This window comes from Salvelinus namaycush, chromosome 14, assembly GCF_016432855.1.
Source record: "Salvelinus namaycush isolate Seneca chromosome 14, SaNama_1.0, whole genome shotgun sequence".
In the NCBI taxonomy this organism is placed as follows: Eukaryota; Metazoa; Chordata; class Actinopteri; order Salmoniformes; family Salmonidae; genus Salvelinus; species Salvelinus namaycush.
This window is the reverse complement of record NC_052320.1, coordinates 35,546,127-35,566,398: the sequence shown is the minus strand read 5'-3', so window position 1 is coordinate 35,566,398 and position 20,272 is coordinate 35,546,127.

Sequence of the window (20,272 nt, the reverse complement as noted above, 5' to 3'; positions counted from 1 at the left end):
TGTAGCACATCCGGCCGTGATTGGGAGTCCCATAGGGCGGTGCACAATTGGCCCAGCGTCGACAATTGGGCTGGGGTAGGCCGTAATTATAAATAACAATTTGATCTTAACTGACTAAATAAAAGTTAAATTAAAAAACTTAAGTATGCCAGCAAGGTATACGTTTGAGATGGTGATTAAAGAAATTGAGTTGTGGCTACAGGTATAATGTATTCTGACCTTGAACTAATTCCTTAATATTTCCACCACCTTTAAACTGAGGAAACCATGAATAAGGTCAAGCGAGTGGCAGCCGGGTCTCATAGACCAGACGTAACATAGTAAATGTAAATCCAGGACACTCAAATTAGTATATATTACATTTGGTATGGTTACAGAAGGTCCGTGTAGCTCAATTGGTCAAGCATGGCGCTTGCAATGCCAGGGTTGTGGGTTCAATTCATATGGGGGACCAGTATGATAATGTATGCACTCACTACTGTAAGTTGCTCTGGATAAGAGTGTCTGCTAAATGACAAAAGTATTGTGAATTTCAAGATATTTGATCATTTTGCGCAGCTGTCCCCTGAAAGGTTTGTGCACGGGCCTGCCCTTTCCCACAGTGAAGTATGAAATGCTGTGCCTGTATGGCCTTATAACTTATAGGGATTCAATTTGGAGAAGCAAGCCAAATTGAATAACTGCAATTAGGGTATATTTATTATATCATACTATTGTATACTATTCTCCATATTAAAGTTGTATTGTAGGCTTCACTACTACTTCCAATGTTACCATTGATGAACTGGACGTGTCAACTTTGAGAATCAATTAAACCACCTTTTTTTAGTTTGTGCTTAAAGGCCATATTTTTCCTTGAAGTAGGATTCATGATTATTCCCTAAACATAAATGTGTAAAGTCAGTGTTTTTAAATCTACCCCAGAACCCATGGGTACTGAAACAGAGACAAATATGCATACTGTATTTTCATGGGTGTCTTTCTAGACTCTGAACGCGTTCTCCATAGTCTACATTCAAGTCTTGCGCCGATCAAACTCAAATTAAAGGTACACCGTATTTAAAGGGATTGCTTTAGATAAATGAACATTAAAACAAATTGAACAAAAACGCCCTGATCAAATTGGTAGGCCATCCAGGGAGTGTGTTTTCTGGGGTTGAATTAAATCACAGATTATCCATTATATAGACCATATATTCAAGTGGACGCTTTAACAATGAGAATAAGGCAGCTAGGAGGAGGCAAGATCAGGTGGGACCATTCTCCGATATAAAGTGTTTTTTTCCCCTCAAAGATGGCGAGATGTCACGTGTCCTACTTATAATCAGTTAACAACCTAAGCATTATAAAACTTATATTCGATCAAATAAGCCTCGAGTAGCAAAAAAGCCATTGCGTTTCTTGTTGACCAAATTCTCTACACTAGCTAGGTTTCCATCCAATTCATGCAAATATCCTTAAATCTACATAAAGAAAATATGGCATTTTCCCTCTAGTGGTGTTCCCACCAAACTAACTTGTTCCTGACAACAAGGTGTACAGAAACTTCCTGTCGTGATTTTTGTTTATATGGTACGACTTTACTTTCATGAAAACTGTGGATGGAAACATGATTATTGAAAAAAAGACGTGGTGAGTAAAAAAATATATTTATAAAACGCCACCTGCTGGAGAAGACAGATTTTGGGCCCAGTTATCCTTCTCGCTTTGCCTCTTCCTCTCTGATTACATTTATTTAGTGCACGCAACTGAGCCACGCACGCAAATCGTGTTACAGTTGAAGTCGGAAGTTTACATACACTTAGGTTGGAGTCATTAAAACTCGTTTTTCAACCACTCCACAAATTTCTTGTTAACAAACTATAGTTTTGGAAATTCGGTTAGGACATCTACTTTTTCCAACAATTGTTTACAGACAGATTATTTCACCTATAATTCACTGTATCATATTTCCAGAGGGTCAGAAGTTTACATACGTCAAGTTGACTGTGCCTTCAAACAGCTTGGAAAATTCCAGAAAATTATGTCATGGCTTTAGAAGCTTCTGATAGTCTAATTGACATAGTTTGGGTCAATTGGAGGTGTACCTGTGGATGTATTTCAAGGGCTACCTTCAAACTCAGTGCCTCTTTGGTTGACATCATGGGAAAATCAAAAGATATCAGCCATGACCTCAGAAAAAAATTGTAGACCTCCACAAGTCTGGTTCATCCTGAAGGTAGCACGTTCATCTGTACGAACAATAGTACGCAAGTCAAACACCATGGGACCACGCAGCCGTCATACCTCTCAGGAAGGAGACGCGTTCTGTCTCCTAGAGATGAACGTACTTTGGTGTGAAAAGTGCAAATCAATCCCAGAACAACAGCAAAGGACCTTGTGAAGATGCTGGAGGAAACAGGTACAAAAGTATCTTTATCCACAGTAAAACGAGTCCTATATGGACATAACCTGAAAGGCCGCTCAGCAAGGAAGAAGCCACTGCTCCAAAACCGCCATAAAAAAGCCAGACTACGGTTTGCAACTGCACATGGGGACAAAGATCATACTTTTTGGAGAAATGTCCTCTGGTCTGATGAAACAAAGATATAACTTTTTTGCCATAATGACCATCGTTATGTTTGGAGGAAAAAGGGGGGCTTGCAAGCCGAAGAACACCATCCCAACCGTGAAGCAAGGGGGTGGCAGCATCATGGTGTGGGGGTGCTTTGCTGCAAGAGGGACTGGTGCACTTCACAAAATAGATGGCATCATGTGGGAGGGAAATTATGTGGATATATTGAAGCAACATCTCAAGACATCAGGAATTTAAAGATTGGTCGCAAATGGGTCTTCCAAATGGACAATGACCCCACGCATACTTCCAAAGTTGTGGCAAAATGGCTTAAGGATAACAAAGTCAAGGTATTGGAGTGGCCATCACAAAGCCCTGACTTCAATCCCATAGAAAATTTGTGGGCAGAACTGAAAAAGCACGTGCGAGCAAGGAGCCCTACAAACCTGACTCAGTTACACCAGCTCTTTCAGGAGGAATGGGCCAGCATTCACCCAACTTATTGTGGGAAGCTTGTGGAAGGCTACCCGAAACGTTTGACACAAGTTAAACAATTTAAAGGCAATGCTACCAAATACTAATTGAGTGTATGTAAACTTCTGACTCACTGGGAATGTGATGAAAGAAATTAAAGCTGAAATAACTTATTCTCTCTACTATTATTCTGACATTTCACATTCTTAAAATAAAGTGGTGATCTTAACTGACCTAAAACAGGGAGTTTTTACTAGGATTGAATGTCAAGAATTTTGAAAAACTGAGTTTAAATGTATTTGGCTAAGGTGTATGTAAACTTCCGACTTCAACTGTATGTGCCTCCATAAGTTAAGTCTGAATACCAACTACTGAGAATTGGATAGGAAAGGAGTGTGTAAAAAAGGCGTATATTTCCTAAAATGCGTAGGAAAGGTGTACATTTCCTAAATCTGAATCGGCCCCCTAGTGCACTCCATTGTTATATGTAGTGGTTATTTAAGGAACGCTGATGAGAAAAACTGAGTGTAAAATGCAGTGCACTGTGCTTTACTCAGGGTGGCAGTATTGTACAATGTGGCAGGAAGGTTTTTTTTGTTCTATGGTCTGCAACAGGAACATCCAAAGGCCAGATAAACTGGTTGACTCCCAGCATATATCAAATCAAATTTTATTTGTCACATACACATGGTTAGCAGATGTTAATGCGAGTGTAGCGAAATGCTTGTGCTTCTAGTTCCGACCGTGCAGTAATAACCTACGAGTAATCTAACCTAACAATTTCACAACAGCTACCTTATACACACAAGTGTAAAGGGATGAAGAATATGTACATAAAGATATATGAATGAGTGATGGTACAGAACGTATATATATATATATATGTGTGTGTGTGTGTGTGTGTGTGTGAGGGCATATGAAGGGGTATCACTCTTGACACTTGTTATATACAACTATATGCACCACCCTCTCCCCATTTCACCCTCTCTCTCTATCTCACACTATGACATGTTTTAGTCTAGTCTTTAAAAAAATGTAATTTATTTACAAAAAGTATCAGTGACTCAAATTGTTGTGGTTGTACCATGCCCAAACCCAAATGATCTTTCAAAATCAACATGCGAGATTAGACCAGAACAAGCTGCGTAGGGGGGATATAGAAACATTGACGGCATGGGGAAAGGTAACAGGTAGGTAGGTATCTTGTTGTGGACATACATCTGGGTGGTGCTGGAGCCTCGATGTATTATAACGCTTCAGGGAGCTGTCTGTGAACTGATAAGAGAGCCACAAGCTCCAGACAGTCTCGCTGCAGTAGGAGACAGATCACTAGGATCATGGGGAGAGGGGGGATGAACAGTGGGGGATTGTCTCCGTGGTCCTCTTCTGTGGTCCAGCGTGATATGAGCCCAGCGCACTGCATGGCTTCCATCCCTATATGAACCCTCAACGCAGTCAGATAGGAATAAAAAGCCATACAGTGCAGTGGGCACTCCGAGCAGACTATAAGCTACCCATACTCATAACTTACACATAGACTACATGAACTATTTACACTCATACTGGAGTGGTGTCATAACTACACTACTATAGCAAGTATGGTGCAGCGTTGCCCCTAGGGGTAAGGAAAGGTACAGGTGTGGATGGATCCACCTCAGAGCGGGCTCAGAGTTTTCCCCCACTCCTTGCTTTACCACCATTTTCAATATTTTCATCAACAGCACAAACATGACTAACCCTTCCCATTTTCACAGCAGGTAAGAGGAAACGGCGTCTACTCTCACTGTGACCCCGCTGCGTAATGCCAGTTCTGTGTCCGCCGAGGTGAGCAGAGGCACCTGTTGTCCTGTCCTCCGTCGTCGCGTTCTCGGAGATGTCTTGCCGTTTGCAAGTGAAATGTTTAAACTCGCTGTCTGTGAGTGCCTCTTGTGTCCCCGTTACCCCCAGCTCACTTTCTCAAGAGAAAATGCAATGGCATTCATTCACCATTGAATCAGATCAACAATTAGGGTCTTATGAGGATTATGAAATCAAAGTGGAATCATCATGATATTGGTCTTTAAATAAAACAAATATCGACTATGGTCATTGAATCCCATACACATGCTCAGAATTATTTACGAAACAAACGACAAAATGTATTTATTTTCAAGATCAGCAACATCACACATCAGTTCAGCTTTTATAACTCAACGTGTGTGTAAATATGCCTAAATGGTAGGCTAAATAGAATTATAAAATTAATCCTGAACAAATTAGTCATAGCCTACCGGCAGAGATTTCCATAGCCATGACGAGCAGTTGAAAACAGGTGAAATATAGTGATAAACGGCAGACCTCATACCCTAACCTTCATCTAAAAAAAGTCCTTCAGCCACTGGAATTGTTAGACCGCATTTGAGATTAGATACGGCAGTGAAGGGAATATGGGCTCACTGAGCTGCATCATCCATGCCAGTACGCTGGAGATCCGAGTTTCCCATCCTGAAAAGAACCGCTGCTTTCCCCGCCGCAGTCTGCGCCTGGAGAACGCCTACTACCCTTGGACTGGTCACCGGTGAACCACTGCAATAGACCCCGGCTAGAGTTGCATCAGCAGGTGGATAGGCTATCGCATCTTTCAACCACCGTCCCAGTTAGAGGACAACACATACAGTCTAACTGGGCAGTTGCGCGACGACGCAGGCGAAGTTTGAACAGCGCCACACATCTGTGCGTATTTCCATTCACTCGCTCAGACAGAGAGAGGGAGAGTTGGGAGGGGGAGAACAAAAGCCCACCAGCGCCGGGGAGCCAATGGGTGGCGAGCACGGAGAATGAAAGGGGACATCATACCTGAGCACAAGACCGCCTCCATTCGAGGGGCTTTGTGAAGCCCTACGCGTGTTAATAAAGGGTCATAGCAGCTGAATAGCTATTTTCACTCATTCAAATACCCCCAAAAAGCACTTTCATTCTAGGCATGATAAAGTAGTGAGATTGACAGAAACAGTTAGCTTTTGAATGTCAGAGGCTGCAGAGCACCGGCGTGTCCATGATGAGGGGTGTGTGTGTGTGTGTGTAATGTACCCCTGTTTGTTTGTGTGTTTGAATGTGTGGTGGTGTCCTGTTACTCTAGCCCTTTTTGAGGACAGACAGGCGTTACAAACCAACCAGTTGCCAGCCATTCCTTCTGGTTGTCTTAACAACAGAACTGTAGCCTGAGACTGAAGGAGAAAGTGGGGAAAAAAAGAAGCCCAAAATTAATTGCCCCCCCTCCTCCTCTCCTTGAGGCTCCACTGGAGCTGCATTCCTGTGTGTCTCCCTGCTCCCCTGTTTCTCGGAGCAACACTTCTCCTTCATCTGTGCCCACATCACGCAGGGCAGAGGAAGGGGGGACACTCTCAGGAAGCAAGCCCGAAACACAGCAGCCATGCAGCCACAGGCTTCTTCTCCGTGCATTGGCTCACCGTGGCCATTTTGGGCAAATGTCAAATGATGTCACCTACTGCCGAGGCTTCATGTTGTGCCTTTGCACATGTTGAGGTCTGAGACAGTATAGACATCCTGCGATAATGTAAAAAAAAAATACATCGATACTCCTAAATCGATACATGACTCTAGGAAGAGCCACGAGCATTTCGTCTGAAGTGGTTGTGATAAAACAAGACCAACGTGGGTATTCCAAACAGTCTGTCAGTAATTGTTATTCATGGGAGCTGATCAGACTCCATCAAAAGGCTGTATTATAATTCTGCCCTCATAGACATGGCATGGGAATCAAAGGCTCTGTAAAGCATTGGTAGTGTGCCCATCTATAGCAGTTTGCAGAATTGCTTGCCTGAGTCAGCGAGAGAAGGAATGTGATGTTCTTTCCTGAAGAGGGCAATAGCCCATTCATCCTGTACTGGAAGTTGCCACCTGCTCCCCCAGTCTCACACCTGAACTCCTGGCTCTCTAGGTAGCAACGCCATGCCCTGCCCACCTGAGGATCTGTCTTTTTCAGCCAAATATTTCCTGTGTTTGAGGGGTGCAAAATCCACTTGTCACTTAAATCTCGCTGGATTGATGCTTTCATTTTACTCCTGCGACAACTCTTTCATACTCTTGCTCCAAGGCACACTTAACCAGTATGGCTACCACAGCATTCTGCAGCGATATGCCATCCCATCTGGTTTGTGCTTTGTGGGACTATCATTTGTTTTTCAACAGGACAATGACCCAAAACACCTCCAGGCTGTGTAAGGGCTATTTGACCAAGAAGGAGAGTGATGGTGTGCTGCATCAGATGACCTGGTCTCCACAATCACCCGACCTCAACCCAATTGAGATGGTTTGGGATGAGTTGGACAGTAGAGTGAAGGAAAAGCAGCCAACAAGTGCTCAGCATATGCGGGAACTCCTTCAAGATGTTTGGAAAAGCATTCCAGGTGAAGTTGGTTGAGAGAATGCCAAGAGTGTGCAAAGCTGTCATCAAGGCAAAGGGTGGCTACTTTGAAGAATCTAAAATCTAAAATCTATTTTGAATTGTTTAACACTTTTCTGGTTACTGCATGATTCCATATGTGTTATTTTGTAGTTTTGATGTCTTCACTATTATTCTACAATGTAGAAAATAGTACAAATAAAGAAAAATCCTTGAATGAGTAGGTGTGTCCAAACTTTTGACTGGTACTGTACATGTATAGTCTAATACTTTTCTGTACAGTTAGTGTTCGTCCTTCATGTAATTGAATCAAATTCTGTTCTTTACATGGTTACTGACAAAAGCAACATGAAGGTTAAGAATGAAAGAAATACAATGCAGGCTATAGAGATACTTACATGCAATTAATGACCGTACAGTAAGAATCTTTGTGGACTCCATTTAATCACATCTGTTACAATTCCATGTTGCACAATCACAAATGATCATGAGTACAAGGGCATGAAGTAACGGCAAACAGAGCATATCCATTAGGCTGCAAAAACACCTATATGTTCTCATTGCAGTAGCCTATGCACTCACTACCTGGTTATATTTTGAGAAAAACATCAAGAAAATAAAAAACAAGTATTTTACAGTGCCTTCAGAAAGAATTCACACCCCTTGACTTTTTCCACCTTTTTTAAAGTTACAGCCTGAATTTATAATGGATACAATTTAGATTTGTTTGTCACTGGCCTACACACAATATTCCATAATGTCAAAGTGGAATTATGTTGTTTTTTAAAATAAATTAATTAAAGAATAAAAAGCTGAAATGTCTTGAGTCAATAAGTATGAAACCCTTTGTTATGGCAAGCCTAAATGAGTTCAGGAGTAAAAATGTGCCTAACAAGTCACATAATAAGTTGCATGGCTTCACTCTGTGTGCAATAATAGTGTTTAACCAGATTTTTGAATCGCTGAACCCCAGACATACAATTACAGTGCCTTCAGAAGGTATTCACACCCCTTGACTTTTTGCTGTGTTACAAAGTGTGATTAAAATTGATTTAATTGTCCTTCTTTGTCAACGATCCACACACACTACCCTGTAATGTCAAAGTGGAAGAATGTTTTTAAATATATATTTTTTTAATTAATGAAAAAAATAAAACACTAATATACAGTGCATTCGGAAAGTATTCAGACCCTTTGACTTTTTCCACATTTTGTTACATTACAGCCTTTTTCTCAAATGGATAAAAATCTCATCAATCTACACACAAACCCCCATAATGACAAAGCGAAAACAAGGTTTACAGAAATAAAATACAGACATACCTTATTTACATAAGTATTCAGTCGAGCAGTAAATTTCAAACACAGATTCAACCGCAAAGACCTGGTAGGTTTTTCAGTCCCTCGCAAAGAAGGGCACCTACTGGTAGATGGCAAACATTTTTTTGCAGACATTGAATATCTCTTTCAGCATGGTGCAGTTATTAATTACACATTGGATGGTGTATTAATACACACAGTCACGACAAAGATACAGGCGTACTGCCTAACTCAGTTGCTAGAGAGGAAGGAAACAGTTCAGGGATTTCAACATGAGGCAAATGGTGACTTTTAAACAGTTACAGTGTTGGTAGGAGAAAACTGAGGATGGATCAACAACATTGTAGTTACTCCACAATATTAACCTAATCGACAGAGGGAAAAGAAGAAAGCCTGTACAGATTCAAAATATTCCAAAACATGCATCCTGTATGCAACAAGGCACTAAAGTAATACTGCAAAAGATGTGGCAAAGCAATTCACTGTTTTTGTCCTGAATACAAAAGTGTTATGGTATGTTATGTTTGGTGCAAATCCAACACAACACATCACTGAGTACCACTCTCCATATTTTCAAGCATAGTGGTGGTTGCATCATGTTATGGGTATGCTTGTAATCGTTAAGGACTGAGGAGTTATTCAGGATAAAAAAGAAATGGAATGGAGCTAAGCACAGGCAAAATCCTAGTGGAAAACCTGGTTCAGTTTGCTTTCCACCAGAAACTGGGAGATGAATTCACCTTTCCACAGGAAAATAACCTATAACACAAGGCCAAATCTACACTGGAGTTGCTTACCAAGAAGACAGTGAATGTTCCTGAGTGGCCTAGTTACAGTTTTGACCTACATTTACTTGAACATCTTTGGAAAGACCTGAAAATGGCTGTCTAGCAATGATCAACAACCAATATGACAGAGCTTGAAGAATTTTGTAAAAGAATAATGGGCAAATGTTGCACAATCCAGGTGAGGAAAGCTCTTAGAGATTTACCCAGAAAGACTCACAGCTGTTATCTCTGCCAAAGGTGCTTCTCCAAAGTAGTGACTCGGGGGTGTAAATACTTATGTAAATGAGATATTTCTGTATTTCATTTTCAAGAAATTTGCAAACATGTCTAAAAACATGTCCTCACTTTGTCATTATGGGGTATTGTGTGTAGATGGGTGAGACAAAGCATACAGTATATTTAATCTATGTTGAATTCAGGCTGCAACACAACAAAATGTGAAATAAGTCAAGGGGTATGAATATTGTCTGAAGGCACTGTAAATGTTACAAAGAGCTTGTGCTGGTATCTAATTTCATTATCATCAGGATATTCATTATTTGGACATGTTCAGCTTCGCGTGGGAGAAGTGGAATTTCGATAGCATACACTTCATTCCATGCCTGCCGCTGTTGCGTTTCCTAGAAAGAGCAGAAGATGTCCGATTTGCTGTCTGTGCACATGTACCACCCCTGACTTTACTCGTCAACTTAAATCTACAGTCGGCTACTTTTGCCTTACCACTCCATCGACACTTACATCACAACGAAAGAGAAGAAATAACTTTATTTTGGTGGGTGTTTTTTTTGTGGAATTAAAAAAAGCAACAATTGAATACAGTGGAAATGTTTACAAATTAGACGCGCAGAAATGAAAGCAACTTCCGAGAATGAACACTGTGATAATCATGATATTGTGTCTGATCTTGCAAACAATGTAAAGTATGTTTAGATAGGCATAATCTAGAGCCAAGCGTGTTGATTTCTAATCCGAGGGCATCATGCTGTTGTCACACTTGCTGAATTATGCAAGAGATCGTGACAACAACAGTAGTTAATGAGGTAGTCTAGACAGCACAGGTGAGTGCAAGTAGGGCAAACAGAGCAGGTGAGTGCAGGTATGGTAGACAGAGCAGGTGAGTGCAGGTAGGGTAAACAGAGCAAGTGAGTGCAGGTAGGGTAACAGAGCAAGTGAGTGCAGGTAGGGTAAACAGAGCAAGTGAGTGCAGGTAGGGTAGACAGAGCAGGTGAGTGCAGGTAGGGTAAACAGAGCAAGTGAGTGCAGGTAGAGTAAACAGAGCAAGTGAGTGCAGGTAGGGTAAACAGAGCAAGTGAGTGCAGGTAGGGTAGACAGAGCAGGTGAGTGCAGGTAGGGTAAACAGAGCAAGTGAGTGCAGGTAGGGTAACAGAGCAAGTGAGTGCAGGTAGGGTAACAGAGCAGGTGAGTGCAGGCAGGGTAAACAGAGCAAGTGAGTGCAGGTAGGGTAACAGAGCAAGTGAGTGCAGGTAGGGTAAACAGAGCAGGTGAGTGCAGGTAGGGTAAACAGAGCAGGTGAGTGCAGGTAGGGTAACAGAGCAGGTGAGTGCAAGTAGGGTAAACAGAGCAGGTGAGTGCAGGTAGAGTAGACAGAGCAGGTGAGTGCAGGTAGGGTAAACAGAGCAAGTGAGTGCAGGTAGGGTAACAGAGCAGGTGAGTGCAGGTAGGGTAAAACAGAGCAGGTGAGTGCAGGTAGGGTAGACAAAGCAGGTGAGTGCAGGTAGGGTAGACAGAGCAGGTGAGTGCAGGTATGGTAGACAGAGCAGGTGAGTGCAGGTAGGGTAGACAGAGCAGGTGAGTGCAGGTAGGGTAAAACAGAGCAGGTGAGTGCAGGTAGGGTAACAGAGCAGGTGAGTGCAGGTAGGGTAGACAAAGCAGGTGAGTGCAGATAGGGTAGACAGAGCAGGTGAGTGCAGATAGGGTAGACAGAGCAGGTGAGTGCAGGTATGGTAGACAGAGCAGGTGAGTGAAGGTAGGGTAGACAGAGCAGGTGAGTGCAGGTAGGGTAGACAGAGCAGGTGAGTGCAGGTAGGGTAAACAGAGCAAGTGAGTGTAGGTAGGGTAACAGAGCAAGTGAGTGCAGGTAGGGTAAACAGAGCAAGTGAGTGCAGGTAGGGTAGACAGAGCAGGTGAGTGCAGGTAGGGTAAACAGAGCAAGTGAGTGCAGGTAGAGTAAACAGAGCAAGTGAGTGCAGGTAGGGTAAACAGAGCAAGTGAGTGCAGGTAGGGTAGACAGAGCAGGTGAGTGCAGGTAGGGTAAACAGAGCAAGTGAGTGCAGGTAGGGTAACAGAGCAAGTGAGTGCAGGTAGGGTAACAGAGCAGGTGAGTGCAGGCAGGGTAAACAGAGCAAGTGAGTGCAGGTAGGGTAACAGAGCAAGTGAGTGCAGGTAGGGTAAACAGAGCAGGTGAGTGCAGGTAGGGTAAACAGAGCAGGTGAGTGCAGGTAGGGTAACAGAGCAGGTGAGTGCAAGTAGGGTAAACAGAGCAGGTGAGTGCAGGTAGAGTAGACAGAGCAGGTGAGTGCAGGTAGGGTAAACAGAGCAAGTGAGTGCAGGTAGGGTAACAGAGCAGGTGAGTGCAGGTAGGGTAAAACAGAGCAGGTGAGTGCAGGTAGGGTAGACAAAGCAGGTGAGTGCAGGTAGGGTAGACAGAGCAGGTGAGTGCAGGTATGGTAGACAGAGCAGGTGAGTGCAGGTAGGGTAGACAGAGCAGGTGAGTGCAGGTAGGGTAAAACAGAGCAGGTGAGTGCAGGTAGGGTAACAGAGCAGGTGAGTGCAGGTAGGGTAGACAAAGCAGGTGAGTGCAGATAGGGTAGACAGAGCAGGTGAGTGCAGGTATGGTAGACAGAGCAGGTGAGTGAAGGTAGGGTAGACAGAGCAGGTGAGTGCAGGTAGGGTAGACAGAGCAGGTGAGTGCAGGTAGGGTAAACAGAGCAAGTGAGTGTAGGTAGGGTAACAGAGCAGGTGAGTGCAGGTAGGATAAACAGAGCAGGTGAGTGCAGGTAGGGTAAAAGAGCAGGTGAGTGCAGGTAGGGTAAACAGAGCAGGTGAGTGCAGGTAGGGTAGACAGAGCAGGTGAGTGCAAGTAGGGTAAAAGAGCAGGTGAGTGCAGGTAGGGTAAACAGAGCAGGTGAGTGCAGGTAGGGTAACAGAGCAGGTGAGTGCAAGTAGGGTAAACAGAGCAGGTGAGTGCAGGTAGGGTAACAGAGCAAGTGAGTGCAGGTAGGGTAAACAGAGAAAGTGAGTGCAGGTAGGGTAAACAGAGCAAGTGAGTGCAGGTAGGGTAACAGAGCAAGTGAGTGCAGGTAGGGTAAACAGAGAAAGTGAGTGCAGGTAGGGTAAACAGAGCAAGTGAGTGCAGGTAGGGTAACAGAGCAAGTGAGTGCAGGTAGGGTAACAGAGCAGGTGAGTGCAGGTAGGGTAACAGAGCAGGTGAGTGCAGGTAGGGTAAACAGAGCAAGTGAGTGCAGGTAGGGTAGACAGAGCAGGTGAGTGCAGGTAGGGTAAACAGAGCAAGTGAGTGCAGGTAGGGTAACAGAGCAGGTGAGTGCAGGTAGGGTAAACAGAGCAGGTGAGTGCAGGTAGGGTAACAGAGCAGGTGAGTGCAGGTATGGTAGACAGAGCAGGTGAGTGCAGGTAGGGTAGACAGAGCAGGTGAGTGCAGGTAGGGTAGACAGAGCAGGTGAGTGCAGGTAGGGTAAACAGAGCAGGTGAGTGCAGGTAGGGTCACAGAGCAGGTGAGTGCAGGTAGGGTAAACAGAGCAGGTGAGTGCAGGTAGGGTAGACAGAGCAGGTGAGTGCAGGTAGGGTAGACAGAGCAGGTGAGTGCAGGTAGGGTAAACAGAGCAGGTGAGTGCAGGTAGGGTAACAGAGCAGGTGAGTGCAGGTAGGGTAGACAGAGCAGGTGAGTGCAGGTAGGGTAGACAGAGCAGGTGAGTGCAGGTAGGGTAGACAGAGCAGGTGAGTGCAGGTAGGGTAAACAGAGCAGGTGAGTGCAGGTAGGGTAGACAGAGCAGGTGAGTGCAGGTAGGGTAAACAGAGCAGGTGAGTGCAGGTAGGGTAACAGAGCAGGTGAGTGCAGGTAGGGTAGACAGAGCAGGTGAGTGCAGGTAGGGTAAACAGAGCAGGTGAGTGCAGGTAGGGTAGACAGAGCAGGTGAGTGCAGGTAGGGTAGACAGAGCAGGTGAGTGCAGGTAGGGTAGACAGAGCAGGTGAGTGCAGGTAGGGTAGACAGAGCAGGTGAGTGCAGGTAGGGTAAACAGAGCAGGTGAGTGCAGGTAGGGTAACAGAGCAGGTGAGTGCAGGTAGGGTAGACAGAGCAGGTGAGTGCAGGTAGGGTAGACAGAGCAGGTGAGTGCAGGTAGGGTAGACAGAGCAGGTGAGTGCAAGTAGGGTAGACAGAGCAGGTGTTTGGTGGTTCCAGCCCTGTTCCACCCCTTTATGTTAATTTAGTCATACATGCAAATACAACTGGTGTATTTATGCAAAGAGGAACGTATCATTTTCTTCAATAACATTTTTATAAATAATAACCTGAAAAAAAAGGGACATTATACAATACATTTAATACCTGAATTCCCACCTAAATCCCTGAACTCCATTCATTGTTTGTCCGTGCCATTAAAATGTTTTCTGTTCTATAATTTAGTCCATAATCTGATGGATTATAAAAAATTTAAAAAGCTTGGAGTAGCTTCATCCATTGTCCAACTGTTGCATTTATTAGAATTGTTTTAAAAACTTTTGAACAATTCAGATGACCGGGGCAAGGACCGAGTTTGGGAAATGCTGAACTAGGGAAACAAAAACAGAAACAGAGTTTTTTTAAAACATGCGAGTCATCTCGTCTACTGTGCAGAGCTTCTATTACAAATCCCCTCTCAGCTCTCTGCTTGGCACACGAGCGGGGAGCCACAATGGGCGCCGGATTCCCCCGGGATTTGTAACACAAAGGCGGGCCATTACCCATCCGTGGCTCCCTCCTGCCCGGCTCTGTGCCTCCAACCCAACGGGGGCTTCTGGAACTCCCGAATCAGCAGCAGAGTACTGACTGAATAGCACACAGATACACACACGTATCCGCACACACATGTAGTACATATAACACACACACACGCACGCACGCACGCACGCACGCACGCACGCACGCACGCACGCACGCACGCACGCACACACACACACACACACACACACACACACAGCCTACACAACCCATTGTCATACCCACACAGTCTCCTAAACGCGGTGGCTGGCCTCTCACAAACAGGCCTACACACAGGTACTGGCGCCACAACGAACGCTCACGATCAACCCACACTTGGAACATCAGATTTTGTAAAGTGAAAGATCACAGTTTATCTTTAGCAGAAGCACCAGCAACTGTAGGACAACCCTACCTGTGTAGAGTAGTAGAGAAGGAGGTGTGTGTTGTGGTATAAATGTGTTGAGCTGCATGGATGAGCAGTTCTACTCCAGATGACTGAGTGAGAGTATGCTCAGTAGGGGTCCAGAAGAGCACTTTGATCATTACCAAGTGTGACAGAAGACTTCTGACAGAGAACCCCCCTCTCGCACACTATTACACACACACACAAGCGCGCGCACACACACACACACACACACTAGCCTACAACTCTAATTCCACAATCTATTTTCTCCGTTCATATCATTTCTCAAGGTGTTTTATTGACGCCGGTTCTCCTCAGGGTGTTTTGGAGCTGAATGAAATGCTAATCATTTTGAAAGTTGTGTTTGATCCACCGTATCCAGACAAAAATCAATTCCAAGCGCTGTTTTTTTTCTGGCATGAATGGGTGTAATCCCAAATGGCACCCTATTCCCTTTACAGTGCACTACTTGCACTAGTTAGGGAACAGGGTGCCATTTGGGACGCAGCCTGGGACTTCCTGTTTCCTGTGGAAGAGAATGGATACAGGGCCTAAGAGAGAGAGTCTGTGCTTGGTCACAATCTCTCTGCTTTGGGCTGCTGACAGTGAAGACTGAGGAGATATGTATTTATATCCAGGTTAGAGTTTATTTTAAAAGACCAGGGTCCCTCTGAGGCGAAGGCAAGTCCCTACTCCACTCCCCCACCTCCCCAGCCCACTCTAGTTTTATCAGTCTTATGGCCAGTCTTAAGACCGGAAAAAGCTGTGCTCTCAGGGGTGTAGGATTGTGTGTGTGCATGGGTACATGCGTGATTGTGTGTGTGTGTGTGTGTGTGTGTGTAAGGGGGAGGAAGGGGGGGGTTGAACAGTGCTCCCCTCTAAAGTCATTTCAGCACAGTAAGACAGACAGCTATTCCTGCTGTGAGGTTGTCATGGCTACAGCAGGGAGATGGAATGCAGTTTATATCTTTATTTACCATCACCCCCATCCCCAGTCACCATAAACAATCCACATTCACTTTCTGACATACACACGGGCGCCCGCGCACACACCCACACACGTCGAATGCCTTCCATCGCAGTACGTTATAATTCATTCATTTACATACACATTCTCTCTCCCTCTCTGTTCTCCTCAGTTAGTCTTTCAGGAGAAAGGTCAGACCACACCAGGAGACCGACAGTCCTGTCAGAGGGAGGAGGAAGGGTGGGGTGCGTTTTATTTTTGTAAAGGCTACAATCAGTCTCTCACACCAACAGCGAGCGCTGACCTCAAAAAAAAAAAGGATGGAAAGGAAAGAATATGAATTTGACTGCAGATCTCTCAATTCCAAGGGCCTATCAACAATGGAATGGGAATAGGCAGGCGGCTATGGGGTAGAATGAACGACAGGGATCATTTCAATGGTGATGAATAAATCAAATCAAAGTTTATTTGTCACATGCGCCGAATACAACCTTACAGTGAAATGCGTACTTACAGGTTCTAACCAACAGTGCAAAAAAGGTATTAGGTGAACAATAGGTAAGTAAATAAATAAAAACAACAGTAAAAAGACAGTGAAAAATAACAGTAGCGAGGCTATATATGGTAGCGATGCTATAACAGTAGAGAGGCTACATACAGGCACCGGTTAGTCGGGCTGATTGACGTAATATGTACATGAATGTATAGTTAAAGTGATTATGCATATATGATAAACAGAGAGTAGCAGTAGCGTAAAACAGGGGTTGGCGGGTGGTTGGTGGCGGGACACAATGCAGATAGCCCAGTTAGCCAATGTGCGGCGGCACTGGTTGGTTTGGCCAATTGAGGTAGTATGTACATGAATGTATATTTAAAGTGACTATGCATATATGATAGCGTAAAAGAGGGGTTGGGGGGGCACACACTGTAAATAGTCCGGGTAGCCATTTTATTACCTGTTCAGGAGTCTTATGGCTTGGGGGTAAAAACTGTTGAGAAGCCTTTTTTGTTCTAGACTTGGCACTCCGGTACCGCTTGCCATGCGGTAGTAGAGAGAACAGTCTATGACTGGGGTGGCTGGGGTCTTTGACAATTTTTAGGGCCTTCCTCTGACACCGCCTGGTGTAGAGGTCCTGGATGGCAGGCAGCTTAGCCCCAGTGATGTACTGGGCCGTACGCACAACCCTCTGTAGTGCCTTGCGGTCGGAGGCCAAGCAGTTGCCGTACCAGGCAGTGATGCAACCGGGTCAGGATTCTCTCGATGTTGCAGCTGTCAAACCTTTTGAGGATCTGAGGACCCATGCCAAATCTTTTTAGCTTCCTGAGGGGGAATAGGCTTTGTCGTGCCCTCTTCACGACTGTCTTGGTGTGTTTGGAACGTTCTAGTTTGTTGGTGAATAGGGAGAAAGAACAGGGGAGAGTGCCTAATGAGGTGTACATTACAAGGCCTTTCTCTACCTGTGACCACCCAGAGACCCGAAGCCTTGTTCGGCTGTGAGACGAGAGGCTCCCGGGAAATGCTGGAGCCTGAGTGTGGATGAACATCTGATCTCATCATCAGATCAGACCCCATTATCTGTAGTGTAGTTGTGTAATAAAAATTGTTTTGATTGTGAATGGAATTAGTTCACAGCAACCAATTGGAGAGAGTTGATTTCCAATTGCTATTTTGTTTAAGGTGTTGTAAAACCACAGATTGAGGAAATTTGAAAATCCGTGGACCTCACCAACCACAGATGAATAGGGCAAATAATAGACAGAGAGGGTGTGAAAAGAAAGGGAGAGAAGAGAGTGTGAACGACAGAGGTAGTTAGTGGAGGAGTGGAGAAGGAGAGGCTAAACAGGTCACCTGGAGACGAGGCCCCGAGCTGTGTGTGCTTTAGGGAAGTAACGGTCGCTATGGAGAGGCAGTGGTCGCTATGGTAACCCGGCGAGCGCGGGTCAGCGGCTACAGGAATGTGTTTGCACACAGAGGGGGATAATGAGAGGAGGACCCCACTGGTACAGTTGGAGAGAGTTGTGAATGTCTACACCTCTGTGTGTGGGGAGGGGGGGGGGGGGGGGGGGGGGGGGGGGGGTGACAACTGCCACACCGCTGGTGCCATCCCACACTAAAGGCGGGGGGGGGGGGGGGGAGCAGGGTGAAGCAGGGTGAAGCAGGTTGACAGGGTGAACCCTGAAAATTATATTCCTGTGTGTGTGTGTGCGTGTGTGTGTGTGTGTGTGTGTGTGTGTGTGTGTGTGTGTGTGTGTGTGTGTGTGTGTGTGTGTGTGTGTGTGTGTGTGTGTGTACTCCCCGTTCAGTTCACTTACTGTGCCCCTGATGCTTGGTCCAAATAGCAGGATGTCAGCATCACCTCCCATTGACAGTTCATCGTCCCTCCCACCAGAAACACACACACACACACACCGACTCGTTCCTGCTTCCCAGACCACTGAACAGACACGCTCACTCAAGCACAAAATGTGAAGTTCAAGCAAGAACATTTAGTCACTTTCCCCACTGCATTTCCATCACATTCAGAGTCAAGCATGATTCAGATGGTTAAACTTACACACAAACACACACACCCCCGCCCTCACACACAAACACACACACCCGCCCTCACACACAAACACACACACGCCCGCCCTCACACACAAACACAAATTTGTCATGGATCATCAAATCTATGTCTACAGACCCTCTAGTCCTAACACGTATACAAAACCAGTGACCTTGTATCCCTGTTCCCGTCTCTGACCCCCTTACAATGGCCTTATGAACCTCCTATAGGCCTTCTGACCCACCCACTGAGCCTAAATGAGCTGTAGCCCTCCACCCTGGCCCATAGAACAGCCCCTGGACCTGACCTTGACCCCAACTGCCACAGGACTCCTCAAACTCTCCCTTTGACCTTTTGACATGGTTCAGTTCAAAGGTTACTGTTGGGACTCTCTATATGATCCCTACCATGAATGTCCCCTAATTTTTCAATTACGAATGTCCCTTTTCAATCATGGGAGCCAAACAGAACGTATCCGTAAAGCTTTGAATGCTTGTTGTGGTATGCAGGTGTAAATAATTTGTACACGGACGTCATGTGGGTACTTTCACACATTTTCCAGTGAGAGAAACAAAAGCCACTGCATTCGCAGGGCAGTGATAATTGATATCTGTCTATGTCCATGTACCATCTCTACATCTCAGCTCCGACTGCCCCACTTTCAACAACGCTGAAGCTGGCAGTCACACTGTCAGACAGAACTCGGAGTCCCAGTCCAGGAACTGAGGCCAGCTATCCACTTTAGGCATGGACGCTGTTTTTGAGAGGCTCTCAAGATTGTTTTTGTCACACTGGTTGAAGAGGCTACGTTCAATCTTGTTTTGAATCAATCACGTTCACCTGTTTGTGGTGAGAAAAGTCATATTCTGAAACCATTCAAACAGGCAAAATTGTGTCAAATCCCTTCGACGTCGAGCACATATGCCCTGCTTTATGACCTGCTCTAGATTTTAACAGCCTGATATGTCAGAGCTGTACTTTGCCCTCCATCTTTAACAGTTTGGTGGTGCTACTTGTTGGAATAAGGATGTGGAACACTATTCTTAGAATCATCCACCGTGTACAGTAGCTACAGCGCTGTGCCCACTGCCTATATGCTGTACTGTATGCCTGTCATGGCTGCTCACTTTCTCAGATGTGTAGGCCGCCCGCCCTCCCTCCCTCCCTGCCTCCACTCTGTCTCTGTGCCCCCCGCCAGCTCCCCTTTAAGACACCGTTCCGCAGCTTGCTGCACTTAAAGAGCTGAACTGTCTGCTAGTAGAGCGGTGAAATGGAAAAATTTAATCGCATTAAAAGATAAACCTTGTCTTTTCATTTGTAAATTCCTGGGACACGCTTTCCCCCTACCCTTCCTTGCTCTGACACGGCTGGTGCACTTAGAAACACACCATTCCCTTACCCCAACTCCTTCTATCCCCCCTGCTCCTCCACCCAAGAGCAGGGGATCCAGGTTCTCCCTCCCCCCACCTCTCCTTCAGCTCCGTCCTGCTCCTCTAATTCCATTTATCCTTTTTGAAATAAGACAGAGATCAAAGCAGACTGACCTGGCTTGGCTTGTCCCTGCCCCTCCCCACCTCTTCCTGCTCTCCCTCCATCCAGAGCAGCATTGTCCCGGTCCATGTGTCACTCTCTCTCTCTCTTTGTGGGAGCCTTTTCCGGTTTCGTGCCATGTCCAACCACCCCCGTTGTCCTCTGGTTCCCTAACAGGCCCAACCTCCCTGACAGTGCCCCTCTTCACCCCCACCACATTCTGGACCATGAACCTCCTCCCCTCCCTACACCAATCTCCACTCCACCCACTCCTGCTGCCATGGGG